This window comes from Cupressus sempervirens, chromosome 4, assembly GCF_028749045.1.
Source record: "Cupressus sempervirens isolate cs-2001-9-10 chromosome 4, ASM2874904v1, whole genome shotgun sequence".
In the NCBI taxonomy this organism is placed as follows: domain Eukaryota; kingdom Viridiplantae; phylum Streptophyta; class Pinopsida; order Cupressales; family Cupressaceae; genus Cupressus; species Cupressus sempervirens.
In genome coordinates, this window is record NC_143121.1 from 513,569,749 (window position 1) to 513,591,761 (window position 22,013).

A 22,013-nucleotide genomic window follows, 5' to 3' on the forward strand; every position below is an offset into this window, starting at 1 on the left:
GATTGGGAAAAAAAGGCTGTCCCTAGTACAGAAAGGGATGCCTTCGAGGATGATTGGGGAAAAAAAGGCCGTCCTCAGTACGAAAAAGGGATGCTATTGGTTACAGCCAGTTGTTCCCAATTTTTTAAAAAATTAAAAAAATTATTTATTTATTTATTTTAATGCAAAAAAATCAAAAAGTGAATATAAAATAATAATTTTAAGGCTCCTTACTAGGTTGCCGAAGTGGGTCCCACCCCTTGAAATGCAATAGAGGCAAAAATAGGAGCAACAGTCTGCTTCATTTTACTATTTTATGTTTTTTATGTTGAACGTGAACATGATTATGATACATTGATGCTTATTACTTTATGGCAGCCCTCTAGCCTTTGGGCATATAGCTTTAGGCATATTTAGATTTAGATTTTCAGATTTGTCATGTTTGTCATTATGATATTGTTCACTGAAATTGATATGTAGTTTGACAATTGAGTACTGCAATCGGATATTATTTCTTAGATGGCATTCAAATGTTGTATGTTATGGTTCTATAATGTTTAAATGACATGCTTTGTGCTTAGTTTCATATGAATGACATGTATATTTGCAAATTTCAATGCATATTTGCAAATTTTCCTATATTAATATAGCTGTCCCCGTTTGCTGCCCCCCCTGTCCCCAAAATCACTAGAAAATGTCATTTTGGAAATCAATCCTGCTGCTCCATGCCGTCCATGTATGGGAAACTTAGGGGAACATAGGTATAGATTGAACCTTGTTTGATTCCACAGGGTATTTTGGACGTATTTGATTCCGATACGTACCATACCAGTATCTAAAGGCAAAAAGGGAAGTACCAGTAACTTATATATGTGTGTGTTTGTGATAAACACGAATTCATATATCAAATGTAATTTGAACTTCACTTCTACTGAAGCTATACTTTAACACTCCCTCTTAGCAAGGGAGAAGTGAAACACCAAGGTTTCTCATATTCTTTTGACATGTGCACAAGTATCATCTTTAGTGATATCTATTAGGAGAACAGGTTATCAGATTCACAATACTTAGATACCGTGATCAAGAGTACTTCATTTGATAACCAAAATCACAATGTCATGAACTGTATCATGACAAGTATTATGATCTTTGACACTCCGGGACATCAACTTAATGAAGTCTGATCATAGTACGTTCTTTGGAATTACAACACAATTTTGTCAAGGTAACAGGTCTACCACTTGTAAGATTGTCACCTTACAACGGTTACCTTCTGAATATATATGTCAATGAAAGATCGTCACCTTTCATTACGTATCTGATGCAACCATAAGATGGTACCATAAAAAATTAAGTATACATAAATAAAAGAAAACTGAAACTTGATTTCAGTATTTACAATTACAATTAATCATACCATGTTTGCCTCTGAAGTATTCCAATTTGGGCTTGGCAAGAGGTTTGGAAAATACATCTGTTGTTTGTTCATTTGAACTTATGTATTCTATGTTGAGAACATCTCGATCTACCATATCTGTAACATAATGATAAGGTATTTCAATATGCTTAGATTGATTGTGAAAAATTGGATTCACTAAAAGCTTGATACAACTTTGATTATCATAATGGATGATTGTAGGCTTCAAGGGTTTCCCGAATAATCCGACTAGCAATTTTCTTAACCATATTGCTTCTCTGGCTCCCATGGAAGAACCTATCTATTTTGCTTCAGTAGAGCTTATGGCAACTGGTGATTGTATTTTGCTAAACTAAGAGATCGTAGCTGACCCGACATTGAAACAACATTATGTAGTTCTCTTACAATCAGTAGAGCTGCCTGCCCAATCAATATTTGAATATCCATGAAGATTAATTTCAACTTGATCATATTTGAGACCCATACCAATTGTACCTTGTAAGTACTGTAAAATGTGCTTGGCTGCTATGAGATGTATCTTCTTTAGTTCACACATGAATTGACTCAAGGCATTAGTTTCATAACAAATATCAAGGCAAGTGTTTACCAAGTATATCAATGAGCTGATAATTTGCCAGTAGTAAGTAGGATCAATAGGTTCATATTTAAATCTGTCTTTCTTCAGTTTATGTAGATTTGCTTCCATAGGAGTAGTTAAGGTTTACAATTCATCATTCCAAACTTATTTAAAATGTCAACAGTGTATTTTCCTTGATTTAGGAAGATGTAGTTCTCTTTTTGCCAAATTTCTAGACCTAGGAAGTAATGAAGAAGCCCTAGATCTTTCATGTCGAATTTTGTTGTTAGTTCCCTTTTGCATTTAGCTATATGATGTTCCTTACCTGTTATTAGTAAATCATCAACATATAGTACAAGAATAATCATATCATCTTCAACTATTTTGAAATATATGTTAGGATCAACTTCATTTTTGGAATACTCTAATTTTGAGAGATAGTTGTCTAGTCTTTCGTACCATGCCCTGGGAGCTTGTTTAAAACCATATAATGCTTTCTTCAGTTTACATACGTGAGAATTTTTGTTATGAGTGATAAATACTTTAGGTTGTTCGATGTATACTTCATTTTCACTATTTAGGAATGCAGTTTTGACATCCATTTGGTGTATCTTCCACCCTTTGGATGCTGCAACAACTATAATGGTTTTGACATATGTGTATCGGACGACTAGAGCAAAAGTTTGTTCATAACCTATTCCTTCCTTTTGTGAGAATCCACGAGCTACAAATCTGGTTTCATATTTTTCGATGCCTCCATTTGGTGCATGCTTGATTTTGAATAGCCATTTAGAAGAGACAACTGATTTATCTTTGGGTCTAGATACACCATCCCACACATCATTTTTTAATATGGATTTATATTCTTCAATCATTGCATCTTTCCAAGGTTGGCATGATAATGCTTCTTCAAGATTTGTAGAAGCATTATCATAAGTTCAGAAAGTAGTGCTACATAGCATTAATGGTTCCTTGTTCTCTTGTTTTCTCTGACTACTTCATTAGGTTCTATATGATTTTCTTCTATTATTTTTCATGCCCAAAGTGGTCTCTTTTTATTGTTAGGATTTTTAGTATTCTCTGAATTTGGATTAGGAGGTGCAAGATTTACAGTATCAATCTCCCTCTCATTCTCTTTTGGAATGCTCTCATTCTCTTCTGGAATGCCCTCATTTAGTTCAGTAGTAGGTTTTGATTATGATTCATAAATGTTCTTGGAGAGATTAAAAGCAATGTCTTCTTCAAACTTTACATCTTTATTGATTTAAATAGTTCTTTGCCTAGGGACATAGATCTTGTAACCTTTGGATGATTCACTGTATCCAATGAATATGCCCTTCTTTCCTGATGGATCTAGTTTAGTTCTGTTTTCTTTAGGAATGTAAATATATACAAGACACCCAAATATTCTTAGATGGCTTAAATCTGGTTTGTTGCCCATAAATACTTCTTCAGGAGTTGTATTTCCCAATATTGAGTGAGGACATCTATTTTGGATATAAACTGCAGTGTTAGAGGCTTCAGCCCAGAAGGAGGTGTGAAGATTATGATCATGTATCATAGCTCTAGTTGATTCAATAATAGATCTATTTTTCCTTTTTGTGACTCCATTTTGTTGAGGATTATATGATAGAAAAAACTCCCTCTTAATCCCAACAAAGATGCAAAAATCTTTAAAAAATTATGAAATGTATTAACCCCATTATCTGATCTTAGGGTTTTGATTTTTTTTTAAGATTGGTTTTCAATTATGCCATAAATTCTTTGAATTTGGGTAACACTTCGGTTGATTTTGCTTGTTTAAGGAAGTAAATCCAAGTTTTCCTAGAATAGTCATCTATAAAGATCACGTAGTAGAGACATTCGCTTAGGGAAGGTACATACATTGGACCACATAGATCAATATGAATGAGTTCAAGTACAAATTTAGATTTGTGTTCACATTTGGGGAAGGACCCTTTTGTATTTTTACCTAGGGCACATCCTTTGCAAATACTAGAATGATCAAGTTTTAAACTAGGTAACCCTGTTACTATTTTTTCTATGGATGATAAAGCACGAAAATGAAGATGACCCAGTCTTCTATGCCAAATTTCATGATTTAGGGCTAGATTGTCATGTGCCCTCTCTCGAGCTAGTTCTATGGCGCCAGGTTAATATATCTCCACATTCAGATAGATTAACGACTTCACTAGTCAGGATGCCTGCCAGTCACAAGGGAGATTAATCTTATATTGTCACTAATGTATTGAAAGTACTTTAATAAGTTACTTAATGTTTTAAAAGTCATTTACTTTATAAAGTGACTTATGTGACTATAGGACAAAATTGGAGTTTAATCCCACATCTCTTATCCCAGTGCTTTTCCCTCACTTCTAGGTTATAAATAAGAGACTCCATCTTGGGATTTGCACACAAGAAGTTTATGTTATTAAACAAATTCATAAAATTACTTGATGTGACTTGGCTATTTTCTTGGGGACGAAAGCCCTTGAGAAGAAATATTAAGTGGATTTGGACGCAAACTTGACTTAACATTTTGCTTAGAAATTAAGGAGTGAAAGTGATTGTTTTCACAAGATTCAGCTATAGGTCGTCAACTGATAAAGTGGGAGTTGGACGACAAGAAGGAATGAAGAAGTCCATTTACAACAGTAAGGTAATGTGAGTATGGCTTTGCAGTTCAGTTGGATTTAATAGCGAGGTTTATCATATAAGGATCATAGCAGATATAAGGTGTCTGGAATAACAGTTGGGTGATATATACCTAGCGGCCATACGCAAAGAAGATTACTTGCAGAGATTGTTGGACGGGTTAATAACAGTAATATCCCCTTGAAGGCACTGTGTAATGAAAAAGAGTGGTCACGTGGGGGAGGCACTAAAAGTATAACAGCTGGAGATTGAAACGCCATCACCATCCACCTAGTCATAGTTCTGTATTCTAGCCGCAGGAGTGACAATGGAAATGTATTGAATGGGCACGAACAATCGGGTCTTTAGCAGGTGTTAAGTTGTAGGCGACCTTGGAACAAGGACGAGAGAATTGGGAGAAATTTAGAAGTTGAACCAGTCCTACCATTAAGATGCATTCCAACATTATGACTGTATGTTACATTCTTACTCATTCTTAAAACATTGAACCTTCATAAATGCTGTTCTTAGAACTTTAGAATACAGATGATTAAATTTGCATATCTACCCACTATGTGCAATATTATTGGTGCGAGGTGTCACCTTCCTACATGTGAGCATCAATTAGCTATCTTGGGAAGATACTTTGCTATCTTTAGTCCGATAGATGGCTGCTCCTCATTGGTCGATTTTGCCACCTCCTCCCTCTTCCTAGCTTATATAAGAATGCTACCTGGCTTGTATTTGCATCTCTTGTTTTTGCATCCTTCTAATGCTATTTTGCTTCTAGCATTTGCATTACTCTCTTGGACACTAACTTTGTGTTGCTATTTTGATTTTGTATCATTTGCATTCATAGTTTAGATATCTATTTTTTACACTAGTTTTTTGGGTTATTAATCTTTTCAGATTCTAACATGGTATCAAAGCTTTTCTATGTGCAAGAGTAGATTTTAGTTTCCTTATTTGAGAGATTTAGGGAGGGCTAATAAATCTTATTGTAAGTTGTTGAAAAATCCAATATGCTCTTCTCTCGCATCTTCGGGTGATCTTTAGAATAAAAAAAGTTTGACAAAAACGTTTTTAATCTTTGGGTGATTGCAACATTTCTAGTTATACTGGCAACATTTCTAGTTGTTCCAACATGTCCAGGAGGCTTAAGAAAGTCAGATTTGGCTTTCATTTCATTGAGATCAGAGATCATCATACAAGAATCAAAACAGGGGTTTCAATCTCAAATCCGACAACCAACTTGCATATTTGGTGTTTTCAATCAATATTGCAGGGTCCAGCATGCCATTTATTGACTTAGCTAGCTGATTCAATCTTTTCAAGATGTCTTTTGGTTGATGGCGTCGTTTTTTGGCTATAGGGACTGTTTTATATTGTTAAAGGCGTCTGATTTACACTATAGCTACATCTTTTGTACATCAGCAAGAAAAACGCTTTCTAGGTTTCGTTCACAGCCTCAAAAAACCATCTGGGTATCTTTTAGTTTTTTGCATGAAATCTGTATATTTTGCAAAATCAATTGCGAAAAGCTACAATTGCTTTAGAATAGGAACAATTTGAGATTTTGAGGGAAGCATTGGGAATTGTAAATATTCATGATGTTCTTTGGCAGTCGCAGTTTTGAATGCATTTTTCAAATGCCTCGTTCTTGCTCATATGGACTCCGATTTCATCGATTTTTGTTATGATCTTGGCTATTTTTTGTGCTTTATCCACTAGTGCAGTTGTTTTTTAATTTTCATGCATAATTTTTTTAGAAATTGCAGATTCTCGGCGGTGACTTGCACAGTTCTCGTTTTGGAAACTTTGGAGGATCATAACTTTCTCATATGACCTCGTATCGAGGTGATTTTTTTGAAAGTGCATGATTTTTGGAGTAGATTGTAGTGGTGCTATTTGTTTCCTTGAGTGTTGTACCTAAGTTTCACTTTCAGTATATGCTCTTCGTGAGGGTTTTTGTAATGCATTGAAATCAATACCACTTAGTCTTTCTTTTTAGTGGTAGTTGTAAATGCACTAAAATAAAGTGTCAAATCATATTTCTTTGGGGGGGTTCTTTGATTGAGTAAAACGAGGGGGGGCATTGTCATGGTTGGGTTCTCTTCTTTTTAGCATTTCTTCATCATGGATCAAACAAATATGCCCATCCTAACTCCATACAATTACTTTGAGTGGAAATCATGCATGACAATTCACTTAAGGAAAGCTGGATTAAATAGGATAACTATGGGACTTGAAACTAAACCTAATAAAGATGAAGATAAGCCTAAGTGGTTTAACAAATGTGATGAGGCATATGGAACATTGTGTTTGTCTGTTTCTCGTGACTTGCTATTTCACATTGAGTCTTTGGATACACCAAATGAAATATGGACAGAGCTAGAAACACTATTTGGCACACAAGATTCAATGAGGGGTCATATGTTGGAAAATGAACTAATTAGTTTAAGTCCAGACAATTTCAACACAATCCAAGATTTTTTCACCAAATTGAAATCACTAAGGCTGCAGTTAAAACAATGTGGAATTGAAAAGAAAGATGAACAACTGATTCTTAGTATTCTCTAAGCTAAGTTCAGAATATTCTGTGTTTATCTCTACCTTTTATGCTACTAAGGGTGCACTTGGTACTCAATTCACCATGCAATCTTTAGATGATTTTGCTATCAATCTCACTCGAGAACAGGACAAGCTAATCCAAATGGGCACTCTTAAGTCCTCTAAGTCACATGCCTTTGCTGCCAACCAAGACACAAAAGAACAAAAAGGACAAAGTATTAACAACAATAGTAAGGATGAGAAACAAAATAATAGCGAGGAAAAGAAGGATCAGATATCGGTTGTTTTAAAAGCAACTATAGATACCCCATCTTCCAAGGGCGATAAGCCTAAGAAAGAAAAGGTCAAATGTGCCTTTTGTAAAAGACCTAGTGACGATGAATGTAAATGTTTGAAGAAACAAATTGATCACTTGACATACATTCTTGAGAAGAATAATATTAGTGTTTCTGAGTCTATCAAACAAAGTTCTAATGAAGGGTCTAACAAGGCAAAAGAAAACAGCAAGGGGAAAGAAAAGGGCAAGGGTCTTGTTGCAATTGCTTCCTCACCATCCACTTGGGTTCTTGATTTGGGTGCTTCACACCACATGGCTTCATCTAAGGAAGAACTTGCATGCTTGGAGTCGTGTACTATGCCTTCTATTTTGATGGGTGATGACACTCCTGTTGAGGTGTGCGTGAGAGGGTCTGTTGATGTGGTGGATGGCACATTCCATGATATTCTTTGTGTACCCTCATTATCAACTAATCCCTAATCAGTATATCAGATCACTCACACAGGTTTAGGCAAGTGGGTTGAGTTCACTCCTGATTTAGTGGAGATACGTGAGTTGCACAGTGATTCTATAGTTGCAGTTGGGAGAGCAGATCATCAGTCACGACTCTATCTGTTTTCTCACTTCATTCTTGATCCTCATTCAATTGCTTTGCTCACTCACTCTAATGGTGTGAGTAAATTATGGCATGAGCAGTTTGGCCATCTTAACTTCCGCTATTTGCATCAGCTCAACCAGCAGAGCATGGTCACAAGGTTGCCTTCGGTTCAATTCTTAGGTGGTGTTTGCCAAGGTTGCATTCTTGGTAGCCATTCTAAGGAAAAGTTTGACAAAAGTAAGGCATGGAGAGCTTCACAGATACTAGAGTTAGTTCACAGTGATTTGGCTGGTCCATTTTAGCATCCTTCTTAAAGTAGAGCTTGATATGTCCTCACATTCATTGATGACTTTTCTCGATATACTTGGGTGTACTTTCTTAAATAGAAGTCAGAGGTATTTGATAATTTTCAGGACTTAAAAATTTTTGTAGAAAAGCAATCCGAGAAAGCCATCAAAGTTTTGCACACAGACAATGGTGGTGAGTATGTCAACCATTGGTTTGAAAGATTTTGCACTTCAGAGGGGATTGATTTACAACATTCAGTTCCATATAATCTTCAACAGAATGGTGTTGCAGAATGGAAGAATAGATCCTTGAAGGAAATGGCAAACTGTATGATTCACTCTAGATCTCCTGCACCACAGTATTGGGCAGAGGCCATTAACTGTGCTTGTTATAGCCAGAACCATGTTGCTCACTGAGCCTTGAAGGGAGTTACTCCTTTTGAAGCTTGGAGTGGTCAGAAACCATCAATTAAGCACATTTGAGTTTTTGGCTCTCCTGCATGGGCCCACATTCTTGCAGAGAAATGCAAGGCCTTGGATCTGTAGAGTAGACCTTGCATATTTGTAGGTTATCCTGATGGTGTGAAGGGTTATCGGTTGCTCCACCCTACTACACATGAGTTGTTCATTGAGAGGAGTGTTCAGTTTGAGGAGGGATCTTCAAGCTCACTTTCTATCACTTCTCCGACTCCTCCTACTTTGACATTGGAGTCACTTGGAATACATGACAGATCTTTTGATGTGTCAGATTCACCTGAACAGTCTTCTACCTCCACTTCCGATGCAGAGAGTGATTCAAAGAACTCACCTCCTTCCTCTCCTAGTCATCATTCAGAGGTTAATGATTCCCCTCCAGATTCTCCATCTTCTGGTCCACTTTGGGCTAGACAGACCTTGCAATTTGCAGGTGATTGGGTTGGGGATCCACCAAACACCAGGCAGACTCGTTCATAATTCCAGGATGCTCCACATTTCTTCATTGCTACTGCCTTAGATCCATAGTCCTTTCACGAGGCTTCTGGTATTCCTAAGTGGGATACAATTATGCAGGAAGAGTATAGTGACAAAGTTATCCTTATCTCCTTTGTATTACATGGATGCCACATGATTTTTGAGCAAACGAGTTATTTATCTGCCTCCTTAATGCTTGCTACTTTTGATCAGTATGCTCTTTTCACACTCCTTTATTGAGGTGACCTGTGATTTTTTGGGCTCTTTTCAATGAGTTATTGTGAGTGGTTGACTCTCCACGTAGGTTTTTTAGTTGAGATCCCTCTATTTTACGCAATTTATGTTTTGATTTGATGTTTGTTCATCCTTATCAGTTATCCTCTGATCTTATGCAATTTTGATCTTCATGTGTACATCCTCTAAACACTTTGTGCTTATACATCCTTATTGATAATCTCCTTTGTATTAAGTGGATGCCACATTCTGAGCGACCAAGTTATTTATCTGCCTCCTTAATGTCTGCTACTTCTGATCACTATGCTTTTTTCGCACTCCTTTATTGAGCTGACCTGTGATTTTTTGGGCTCTTTACGATGAGGTATTGCAAGTGGTTGACTCTCCACATAGGTTTTTGAGTTGAGATCCCTCCTTTTACTCAATGTATGTGTTGATCTGATGTTCTTTCACCCTTATCAGTTATCCTCTGATCTTATGCGGTTTTGATCTTCATGTGTACATCCTCTAAACACTTATCCTGTGATCTTATGTGGTACAAAAATGTTCAAGTGCATCACTCGAGTTAATGTAGACTTCCTCTTTTGACCAGGATAAGGTGTGGGAACATGCAATTTTTGAAGAAGGCTAAAAATCTGCATTGCAAAATTGAGTTCAACAAGCTTTGTGCTGTTTTGAATGACATGGGAATTGCAATGCTTGCTACCTTGTTTGATAGGCAACAAATATAGAGTATTCAGCAGATGCACGAGCAGCAAATACAAGGTCTGCCACATATTTGTACTCCTAGATCGCATTAATGAGCACTAACATTGTTAGGGGCAGCCTCATGATCTTCATCCAGTTATATTGCTATGATTGAATCACAATAGGGCAAGGGGAAATGAATGGTGCAAATTGAAAGTAATCACATAGATGATTTTTGTGCACTCGAGAGAGCAGATAAAGGATTCAAGTGGAAGATTCCTTTTTTCTAATGGCATTCCATTTCATGTAGCCCAATTTTATTATAAGGAGATGATGTTAGTGTGGAGAAGGGGGGAGAACCATCATTTGTGCCACTTATTAGCATGAGGACCAAGATATTGGATAGAGAGTATTCCAAGATCAGTTCATTGATGGAGACAATGAGGGCATGTTGGGATGACAAACTAAGTTACCGGTACTCCCCTATTTTCCTTCAGATTCTGGTACGGTACGTATTAGAATCAGAATCGTTCAAAAAACCTTGTGGAATCGAGTTGGGTTCCGTTTTTAAAATCCTAAAACATATGTGCCTTTTGCAACCTGAATCTGGTCATTTTTTTATTTTGACATGGCAATTTGACTTCGAATCTGGGTGCTGACCTTAGTCACAGGATTTGCCGAACATTATGTATGAAATTCGAAGTTCAGCGAATTCTAATAAAGTTCTAAAAAATCGTTCAAATTTGTATGGAATAAAGCTTGTCTATTTTTCTCTTCAGAAATCACAAAAAATACATTGCACATTGCTTTGATAAAGTATCCATGGCAGGAAATGGAGACGGAAGGAAGATTCAGGAGCTAGAAACAGTGATGGAAAAATATAGGGTATTGTTTAAAGAAGAGTTTTCACCAAAAGATACTTTAGCACATTTCAGGCAGTAGAGAGAAACCTGGTTGAAATGAAATCCTCATAAAAAAATTACATTGCCCGCTCAAAAACATTTTCTTTAACGCGTGAAAAGTTTTACTTCGACGCACCACAGAAACCTGTTTACAAATTACCAACGACGGAACTGCAAGTCTGTTCAAAATTAGAGATCTCTTTTTTATAAACTTTATCAAATTATTTATACATTAATTTATAAAAATAAAATTAAAAATTTAAATGTATTTATGTTTATTATTATGCATTCAAATTTAATAATATAGTTTTAATTTTGATATTATAATTTATTAAGTGAAAATATTTATTTTTATACTAATTGTGGATTAAGATATTTTTATTTTATTTTAATAAATGAAATTAACTTTTTAGTTTTGTAACTTTTGTTTCTACTTTTCAAGTTGTACAAATGCATATGTATATATATATTTATGATTTTTATATGTTATTTGTATCATAGTTTCAAGAATCACGGCGATTCATGCGATTCACGCGATTGGGCGATTCGATTCAAGCCAAACGATTTTTTGTGAATCGGTGAATCGAATCAGTGATAAAGGGTTTATGAAATAAGTTACTAAATTTCAAGGGTTTTTTAAATTTTCCGATTCATGGCCGATTCGATTTCGATTCATTGCCGGTTCACGATTTGATTCAGCCTTGCCGATTCCGATCTGATTCCGATTCTTGTTACAATTTTGTATAGACGTATCCGGACGTACCCAAACCCCTTTCCAAAAAGTTGCTGTACCCACATATCCGTATCTGTGCCCGTACCCGTACTGGTAACTTAGATGACAAACATTAGGTACATCTCACTCACCAATATTATTGTTACATGCTTAGAGGACCCATTCTTTCTTAGAGCGATTGATTGTTCAGAGCATCAAAAGGATGCTGATTTTTAGTTTGACATCCTTTGGACAACTATTAAGGAGATTGGGCCAAAAAATGTGGTCCAAGTAGTGATAGATGCAACACGTGTGCATAGCTACAAGGACAATGCAACTCAAGGATATGCTACAAGGACAATGCAACTCAAGGATATGGGGAAGATTTACTAGATTAAGGGAGTGGTCAATGATGCAAGAGATGTGTAGATATATATCTACGAACACCACACTTCACATTCACTATTTAGGATCTTTGCAAAGAAGTTTTAAAAACCAATTGAGACTAGATATGCATTATATTTCATTTTTTTGGAGAGAATGCTTTAGTTGCATCGAATGTTACAAAGAGTGAGTGGAATTGGTGGGATGGGTTTAGGACAAAGCAGGGGAGGATGGTGAAGGAGATAGTGAAGAGTGATGAATTTTGGAGTGATGCAAAATACGTAGTCTCTATCATCACTCCAATTTTCTAGGTCATCAAATATGGGTATAGGGATGCAAACCTTGGAGAGAATGCTTTAGTTGCATCGAATGTTATGAGTGGAATTGGTGGGATGGGTTTAGGACAAAGCAAGGGAGGATGGTGAAGGAGATAGTGAAGAGTGATGAATTTTGGAGTGATGCAAAATATAGTCTCTATCATCACTCCAATATTCCAGGTCATCAGATATGGGTTCGGGGATGCAACTAACCTTGGAAAGGTGGATGATTGCATTAATTCTATGCTAGGCAGATGGGCACAATTGTGTCAGAGGACTTCACTTTAGCATTTTACATTGAGCACATTCAGTGTATTATTCAATGTAGATGTGACAACCTAAGGTCCTAAACACTCCCTTGCACATGGCTTCTTATGCAATTAATCTGAAGTGATACATGCCTAGGCTTGGTAGAGGTACACCATTAGGATGATGAGGTGAAGAAAGGGTTCTTCTAGTACTAGAAACTTGTCTCCCTGTTCTGACATCCCCCCCATCTCTGACGCAGTGGAAGTATGCCTAGGCTGGTAGAGTTATATTGTTTCAGGATAATGAGGTGAAAGAAGGGTTCTTCAAGACCTAGAAACCCGTCCCCCCGTTTCCACATCCCCCCATCTCTGACAATGGTGGAACTATGATATTTTCTTTATCAGAGTATTCATTGACCCTTTACCATGAGCAAATGGTGTTTATCCAAGTATTGCATCAACATGTATTTTGTTTTAAATGTAGGGAACAATTTTGTAGTTATTGTATCATTTATTTATAAAGGCAAAGTTGATAGTTTCTTTATCATAGTACTGATTGACCATTTACTATGAGCAAATCATGTTAATCCAAGAAATGTATCGTCTATTTCGCTTTAAGGAATTGGATCTCCAGATTTACTTGTGCTCTATAAGTTGTTTGTCTTCAAAACAGTCAGTGGTGATGGTGTTACTGGGATTGAAGGGGATCAAACATGTTGTAGAGGGAGTAATGAAGGGACAACAATCTGATCACATGGTACTGCTGGTTTATATTATCTCTGGGCTGTTTCAAAACAGTTTTTCTTTCTTAAGTTGGTATCTCTTGCAATGATTTCTCCTCCGCTGGGATTGTGAAGGATGCTGAGGTACCAGTTTCAAGGCACACCATTTTGGAATTAAGATCATTTTGGTGGGAGAAGATGTATTTAGATCTGAGTTTGGAGTTGTTTGCTGTTATATAGCAGATTTGCATCAGACTGACTATCACCAAAAAGCTAAAACATAAATGTAAATCACCAATAAAGAAGATTGAAACAACCACACATATAGTTGACATTACACTAAATTTAGCTTTGTAAAAAACCCTTTTGGAAAAGAACCAGCCTAAAGTCAGTATCACTTGTCATATTATCCGTACAATGAGATCACACTACAACGGTGAAAGTGTTTAAACTCTGTTCTGCAATTCTAGCAGAACTTTGGCAGCATTCCAGCAACAACTTCTTACACAAAATCAATACTATTCCAAAACCAACATTCCGAGACTCTCATTTGTAGGTCCAAAATCATGGTTATATGTCTCTAGGGGTAGGCAGACATGAATCTTAACCATTCAATGTTTTTAAAGTTCTGAGCCCAAATAGGCTGGCCTAGCAAATAATGTCGGCATTGTGACTTATCATGTTCTATCTTGAAGCTGTCTTCTTTTGTCTTGATGTATGCCTTCACATGTCTTTTCATTCATTCTTTTACTGGCATTTCATGTGACAATTAATTGTTTGTTTTGCAAGGTGCACAACACCCATCCCAACATATATATGAGTGGGTGTACAAAATGTAGAAAGGATTAAGAAACATAAATAATACTAGGACACTAGGATATGATACTAGGTCAGAAGTGAACAAGAAGTATGGTCTTGCATGACTAATCTGGGATCTCCAAACACTTTGTGTGCAAACACATAGACAGATTTATATCTGTTGATCCATATATGTTATGTTAGGAAGCTAATGGAGTTGAGCCTGCAAATAATAAATCAGATTGCTTAAGTAAAGAGAATCCAAGTGTTATGAAGCACCATGCTAGAATGTTAATTAGTAAGTTGTTCAATGTCTGATACAAGATCTGAGAGGTTTTATGTATGTTGTATATTTATATAAATCAATTTTTCCCATACATAGAAGTGCGGATTGAAGGATCATTGTATGTTATTTACAAGGCAGATAATTGCTTGTCTTATGATGGTTTTCATTCCCATTTTTGGGGTTTCTTGAGAATGCTGCACAGAATAGTGCTTACACAGTCAAGCTGAACAGAATGGGGATGACAGTGTCAAGATGCACAACATAGAATAAGATAAGTACGCATTATGATCATATGTGTCCAGGTAGATTTTAAAGCTTGTGATTAAGATAGCATATGTAAACTAGTGTTGCCATTGCACTGGTTAGGTCTTGAAGCTCGTGGAGGTGGCATATGGCATGGAGTGTCGCTATATGGTACTTAAAATGCTAGTTATGAAAAGATGCATTACTAAATGCTTTAGCATTGCATTGAACATTGAACAATAAAATATTAAATAGTCAAATGAGCAAATGGAAGAGTTCTATTATAACATATGATAATAGATATCAAAAGTATCTGATCATAAATATAATCACGTTGAGTAGTATGTTATCAAAACAAGGGCAAAATAAAAAATGACAAAATGTAGTGAAGGTGACCTCTAATCATTCCTCTACAGGTCAACAAACTCCTCATCACTGGAAGTAGTAGACTCTCCAAGGTTACGAGCTGTGAAGGGAACACAAACTATTAATGCATTTGAAGCATCCTCATCCTCATCAACTTGTGATGACTCCCTCAACTCTACATCTGGTTCACTTAGTGCAAACCTTCCCTACAATTTCAGTCATACATCCTATTAATGCACTTGAAGAATCTCTCCTCCACCCCATCATCCTGAATTAGTGCAACTCTACCAGGCCTAGACACGTACCACTGCAGATAGCAACCATGTGCAAGGGAGTGTTTAGGCCGACTTATCTACGCTGAATCATAGGCCAAATTTGCCCATTGTAGAATGCTAAAGTGGGGGTCTTCTCACACAACATCCCTCATCTCTCCAAGGTTGGGTATATCTCCATGCCCATATCTGATGACCTGGAAAATGGAGTGATGATAGAGATTGTGTTTTTTGCATCACTCCAAAATGCATCACTCTTCACTATCTCCATCACCCTCCTCTCCTCCTCCGTCCTTGGCCCATCTCACAAATTCGACTCATTCGTCATAACCATGAGTTACAGTGGCTCCCTCAACTCAAGCATTCTCTCCAAAAGAATGAAATAGGATGTATATATGGTCTCAACTGGTTTGAAGAGCTCTTGAAGAGTGCATGTGAAGTGTGGTAGTTGCAAATATACATCTACACATCTCTAGCAACGTTTACCTCTACTTTAATCCAATCAATCTTCCCCATGTCATTGAGTGTATTGTTCATGGCATGCACATAACATTGCACACAACATGGAGTCCACTAAATATGTCTATATGCTGCCTCAATAAGCTTTCTTGCAGCTTTGCATGCATGTGCTGCAATAGTCACTACTTGGACCATATTTTGTGGCTCAATCTCTTAAAAAACTGTCAGAATGATGTCAAATTGAAAATCAACATCCTCTTGATGCCTGGAAAATCAACCGCTCTGAGATAAAACGAGCCCTTTGAGCATGTAACTATGATATTGATCAGTGAGTGGTGCTTGATGTCCGTCCACTCATGCATAATATTGCTACATCTAGACTGCTCCCAACATGCCCTTATGATCTCTATCAATGAAGTGATTTTGGCGTACTCTTTATCCAAAGTCGTGGTTCTCAATTTGTGCTCACCTGGTTGCACAAATGGTGGTCTTCTCCCCTTTGCCAGTATCAACATTATCTCCTTGTTATAAGGAGACTGGGCTACATGAATGGGATGCTATTGCAAAAAAGAATCTGCTAATGGAACTCACTATTTGCTCTTTTAGGTGGATATTAAACAAATCAGCTAGGAGGCTACTTTTAGTTTGTACCTTACGTCGCCACTTGATTTGTCGTGTTTCAGGCTTTCAGCCATAGGACTATAAGTGGATGAAGGTCCTGAGGTGGCCACTAACAATTTTGTTTCTCTCCAAAGCAATTTAGGAGTAGAAATATGTGGCTGGCCCGTATTTGGTGCTGATGCATCTGCTGAGTACTCTGAATTTGTTGACTCCCAAACAAGCTAGTAGGCATTGCGATTAGCGAGTCCTGAAACACTCCAAAGCTTGTTGAACTCAATTATGTAATATAGATTTTTAGGCTTCTTCAAAAAATCACATGGTCCAACACCTTTTCCGTGCCAAAAGAGAAAGTGAGCACTAACTGTAGTGATGCTCCTGAACCATTCTGTACCACAAATGTTGCGTTTCCACTGCCTTGTGCTACCACCTGATGGTTTTCGGACTATTAATTCTTTTTATATAGTGTCTAAGAGTATGTTTGGGATCATAATGACCCCTATCCCATTCTACCAAAAGTGTGGATAGGCAATCAGTAGCAGGTGGATTAGATGGTGCACTACCAATGGAACTAGTTTTCCCTTGCGAATTGACCGATGCTCATCCCGTTCATTGTTTCATCATCATGCTCAGGTTCATAATCTGATTGGCTGCCATTATCACTATGGGAATGAGTTTCCATCTCATCAGCACTCATTTCATTACTGTGTGAGCTCATTTTGACACAATTTTACCAACTGAAAAAAATCAATAAACACAGTTTCAACCTATGCCGAACTGTATATTAATTTTAGAAAATGAAACAAGAATTTTGAAATGAAATAACTGTAAGAAAAAGGAACAAGAAGAAATGTAAAACTAAAATCTAAGAACTTTAAATTTTTAAAACAATGAACATTGATTTGAAAATCAAAAAATAAAATAAACGATCAGTTGGAAACCCTGCATTTTGCTTGGAAAATCTCTTCAACAAGGTAAAAAAACTTCCTCTTCTTCTTCTTGCTCCTGGTCATCCCTCTTTGTTTTGCAATCACTCTTTTAACTCCTACAATCACACATATAAATGAAACTTGGAGACCTTTTGAAGAAATAGAAGACAATGGATGAGCCTCACAAACCCCTAGGGGTTCGGATAGAACCAAAAAATGTGTTTTAAAAATAAAAATAAAAATTTCATCTTGCTCTGATGAGGGATGCTGTTGTTCCACCTTAGTGTTTCAGGAATGCCGCAGGGTCCCTGTTTTTTTAGCAGTGATGATGCTAGAATGCTGTTCCCACATCCTCAGTGCGTTCCTGGGGTTCACTATTAATCTCATTTTTCTTATCCTCAATATTTCCTACATACTGCTCACCTACTCTTTTATCTTTGCCACTCATTTTTTCACTCCTTAATTTCAACTCTTGATTTTATGAGGATTTTTTATAAAACAACATTTTTCCCGAGTTGAACCCCAATGCAATCATAATGAGCATTTGTGATCTGTTGGGCCTTTGAATACTTGCATACTTTTGTAACTTTGAGAGTCTTTTCTATTACAATTATCATTTCATACTGTCTTCATCTTGCATTAATCAACCACACTTTGTTCCTTTCCTCTTGTGCATGTTCTAACAAATCTGAGTGGGACCAATTTCAATACAAAATATGAAGGTAGGACGACAATGAAATCAAACATTTGTTTAATGTATATGGGTATATCTTTGTTTGCTTTCATTTTTGTGTTCATGAAAAAGTGTTCCATTGATAAGCTTATAAATCAACCTTGCTCTGTTCCTTTACAGTATTCCACTGTTTGCTTTCATACTTTCTTCATCTTGAATCAGTCAACCGTACTCCGCTCCATTATTAGCCTCTTGTGCATGTGCTAAGAAATTGGAGTATCCCATTTCAATACAATATATCAAGTTAGGAGGAGAACGGAATCAAACATTTGTTTAATGCGTATGGATGTATCTTTGTTTGCTTTCATTGTCATGTGTTCATGAAGAAGTGTTCCATTGATAAGCTTCTAAATCTAGGGCTTGTTGTTGGGCTTCATTAAGTTTGCAATAAGGTTGTCAATTTGCATCATCAACCATAAATTAATATACTTTCTGTATATCAACCTAGTGTCAATATGAAGTTTGAATTTGGCAAGGGAGTCTGTGTGGAGGTTGGCCTTCTCATAAACATGGTTCACATTATTGTGTTCGAAACTGTTAATCAAAGGCTAAGCATGATATTAAATTAATATCAATTTTCCAGTTTTAGCCTCCCTTTTTCATTAAACTGTTAACTATGACAGTTGAATAACCTTCAATTTATACCTCATTGATGCCAAATGTGACACATTTTCAGACATAAAAGAACAGCTTGGGCTTCAGCTTCCTTATGCCTTCCTCATGATCTCTTATGATACAGCCAGCATCCAAGATGCCAGGTTTACCCCTACATGATCATCCAGAGTTGAGCTTATGCCAACCCGCAGGAGGTGACCATCATTATCTTCGTCTAGGATTTGATTACGAATGATCTCAACTAACCTCATGAATGCAAGAATTGTTCTGGATTTTTACCTCAGATTTATCTGATTAAATCTTTTGGTTTGCTAATTTTTTTGGGTAGATGTACTTATTGCTAGCATTATTTTTTTTCACTTTTCTGTGATTTGTAGCAGAAGCCAACAAAGACCATCCTTGTGTTCACTTTATGAATCTGGCCATCATGATACATAGAGATTGTTTGATCATCCTGACCAGCCTTATGAATTACAGAATTTTCTGATAAGTCTTCTGGTTTGCCAATTCTTTTTGGGGGAGATTTTGTTACTATGATTCCATTCATTGATGGATTAACTGCTAGCATTTTGTGTCATTGGTATTTACTATGTTGTGATTGGTGGCAAAAACCAACCAAAGATCATCACCTATTCTCTTAATGAATTTAATCATAGTTCATAACTTCATAGGGATTGCTTGATAGTCATTTCAATTTATGTGAATAAGATGTTCCATGGGCCACCGAGCTCATGCTGAGCTCATGCATACAAGTAATGTATCACAAGAGGAGAAAGAATGATTTTAAGACATGATGTGTGCCAGTGTTCTAATCCAGTTAGACACTAAAATAAATACACATTAGTTTAATTGTTGCATCAAGTTAAAGCCTTGAGACTGGACAAAGATGTGAATAAGATGTTCTATGGGCCACTGAGCTCATGCATGCAAGTCATGTATCACAAGAGGGGAAAGAATGAGAGAAAAAATTAAGACATGATGTGTGCCAGTGTTCTAATTCAGTTAGACACTTAAATAAATACACTTTAGTTTAATTGTTGCATAAAGTTAAAGCCTTGAGACTGGACAAAGAAACAAGTGCAAGAATGAAAGAGCAATGCTCCATATATGTCTTGTTTTTTCTTTCGGTAACAAATCTAACACATACTGCTGCTTGTTGTAGCTAAATTAGCATTGAGCAAACTGTTGTAATGAATCAATTTTTGGGCATAATTTTTTTCCTTCTTTATTACCATTACAATGCCACACAAATGAAGTTAAATACTTGAAAATGTAGTTCGGGAGATATCTCTAGATTATGCTGCCGTGTTTAAGCTTCAATTTTTTTTTTTGTGATTCTCTTTAGTTCATTGCACTGTGGTGACGGTTTTTTGTCCTCCTTTCATCCTTGGGAACCTTAACTCTGACAATTGGTAACTGCCTCTCATTTGTTTGGGATCGTTTACTAATAGTTACTGCATTTTTTGTACATGATGCTTTATTATGCTTGTTCTTCCAATAACAGGTTATATTGCCAAAGTATTGCTGAAGCTTTGCACAAGAGAAGAATTTTACGAAGAATCCTCACACTGTGGTCATCCAATTTGGACTGTTTATGTTTTCATTATCATTTTATGTGCGATCAACATGTGAAGTTGGTAAGTATGGGCTCGTATTTATATCTAGAAGTTCCCGAGTATGAAATGCAAATTTTTTGAAAATCAGCTATAAATTTTGGCAGTTGGATATAAATAGATGGGACTATTTGGAAATTGATGTTTTTATGCATAGTCTGTAATTATTAGAGAAGGCGACACGAGTAGTTGCAACATAATATCTAAAAAGAGCCGTATGTTCATTCTGTAGGTCTGTGGCGTTGATATTGGGACTTCTATGTTGTAAATGTGAATATATCCTGTGCAATATTTTCTACTCTTTGAAACGGTGGCATAAATAATGACTGCATAAAACATCGTTGCCAATAATGATTCCATAACGTTGCCAATTTTGGGAATTTTTGAGTCAGGCAGTTGGGTTTTGTTAGATTACAATTTATTTTGGAAAACGTAAATTTTTTTTTGTAGTAAACATACTGTAACATTTAATTTTTCAAAATATATGGTATGCCCTACATTATTTTACAATGTTACATGAGAAGAATTCTGCAGAGGTCTTGTTTCTTGAGATGTGAGAGATTTTTAGTGTAAACGGGTTTATGTAAGTTTGCATCTACAACATTTATAGTGTGAAATTTGAATAGATGTAATATTTCCTTTGAAAGTGCTCCACTCTTCAAACAATTGAAGAATTAATCTTGGCATCGGGAATGCCATTCGATCTTACGGAAGGCCACATACTGGTGTATGTAAATCGGCTATACAACAGGGTAGTTAGTGATCGTCTTTGGCCCCAAAACGCAACTGACTGGGGGATACATGGAAATGACGAGATCTTACTTGTTCAGATATTGATGCACACACATATTTCTGTGGGTGTGGATGGGATTATCTATATGTTGCTTTTAATGCCATTCCCTCAGTTGAACAGTGCTATCAGACTTGTATGGAGCTATCAGTCTTTCCATTATTTTGCTTCGCCTGAAGCTAGATTTGACTGGAAGGCTTCAATTTCGAATCAGAAAATATTGCTTTCTCCCAATACCGTGACGGTCGGCAGTTGATTTTTTTGGCAATGTGTTAATTTTTGTCACAAGATTCTCTCTTCAGATCCATTTTGTTTGTGTTAATTCCTTCGCCAAATATTTAAGCCCTTGTACTATGAACTGTCGATTTTCTTATTTCTTCCCACTATTTATGGTATTTTCTACCCCAGTATAAGGTTGCCTGAGTTTACATTGGCAGTCAATTTAGACCGACGATCCAACGACATAGAAATAAAGTAGAGGGAGTTGATAAGGCAAAATCTGTTTTGCAGAGATGCCGATCGAAATGAAAGATGTCTTACATTGAAGTTTAGATCGAAAATAACAAAAAAAAACTAAATAATCATAGTTCATCAATTTGCATGGCAAGTATTATAAAGCTTAAAGCTCTAGCCATAAACTATAGATGCAATAGGATATGTGATTGTATGTAAGGGTTAATATTAGATGCAATAGGATATGTGATTGTATGTAAGGGTTAATATTGTGATCTCTTAAAGATGTATTGATTAATTATGTCTAGTAGGCCTATGCTTGGTTTGGTCTCTCACACTGT

The 22,013-nt window shown here is 36.4% G+C and overlaps 1 protein-coding gene across 2 annotated transcripts in view; it reads left to right on the forward strand.

Moving 5' to 3' along the window:
* The window catches only part of LOC149562186 (cellular apoptosis susceptibility protein, putative / importin-alpha re-exporter), a 34,998-nt gene extending 14,189 nt beyond the window's left edge, over positions 1-20,809 (forward strand). The window contains exons 2-3 of one of the 2 annotated variants that reach the window (XR_016363899.1): positions 20,321-20,453; positions 20,662-20,809. The gene's annotated coding sequence lies outside the window, so the exon portion shown is untranslated. Of the gene's footprint in view, positions 1-20,320 lie in introns of both variants that reach the window. The other variant, XM_089825730.1, reaches the window with a different exon arrangement.
* The last annotated feature ends 1,204 nt before the right edge of the window (positions 20,810-22,013 follow it).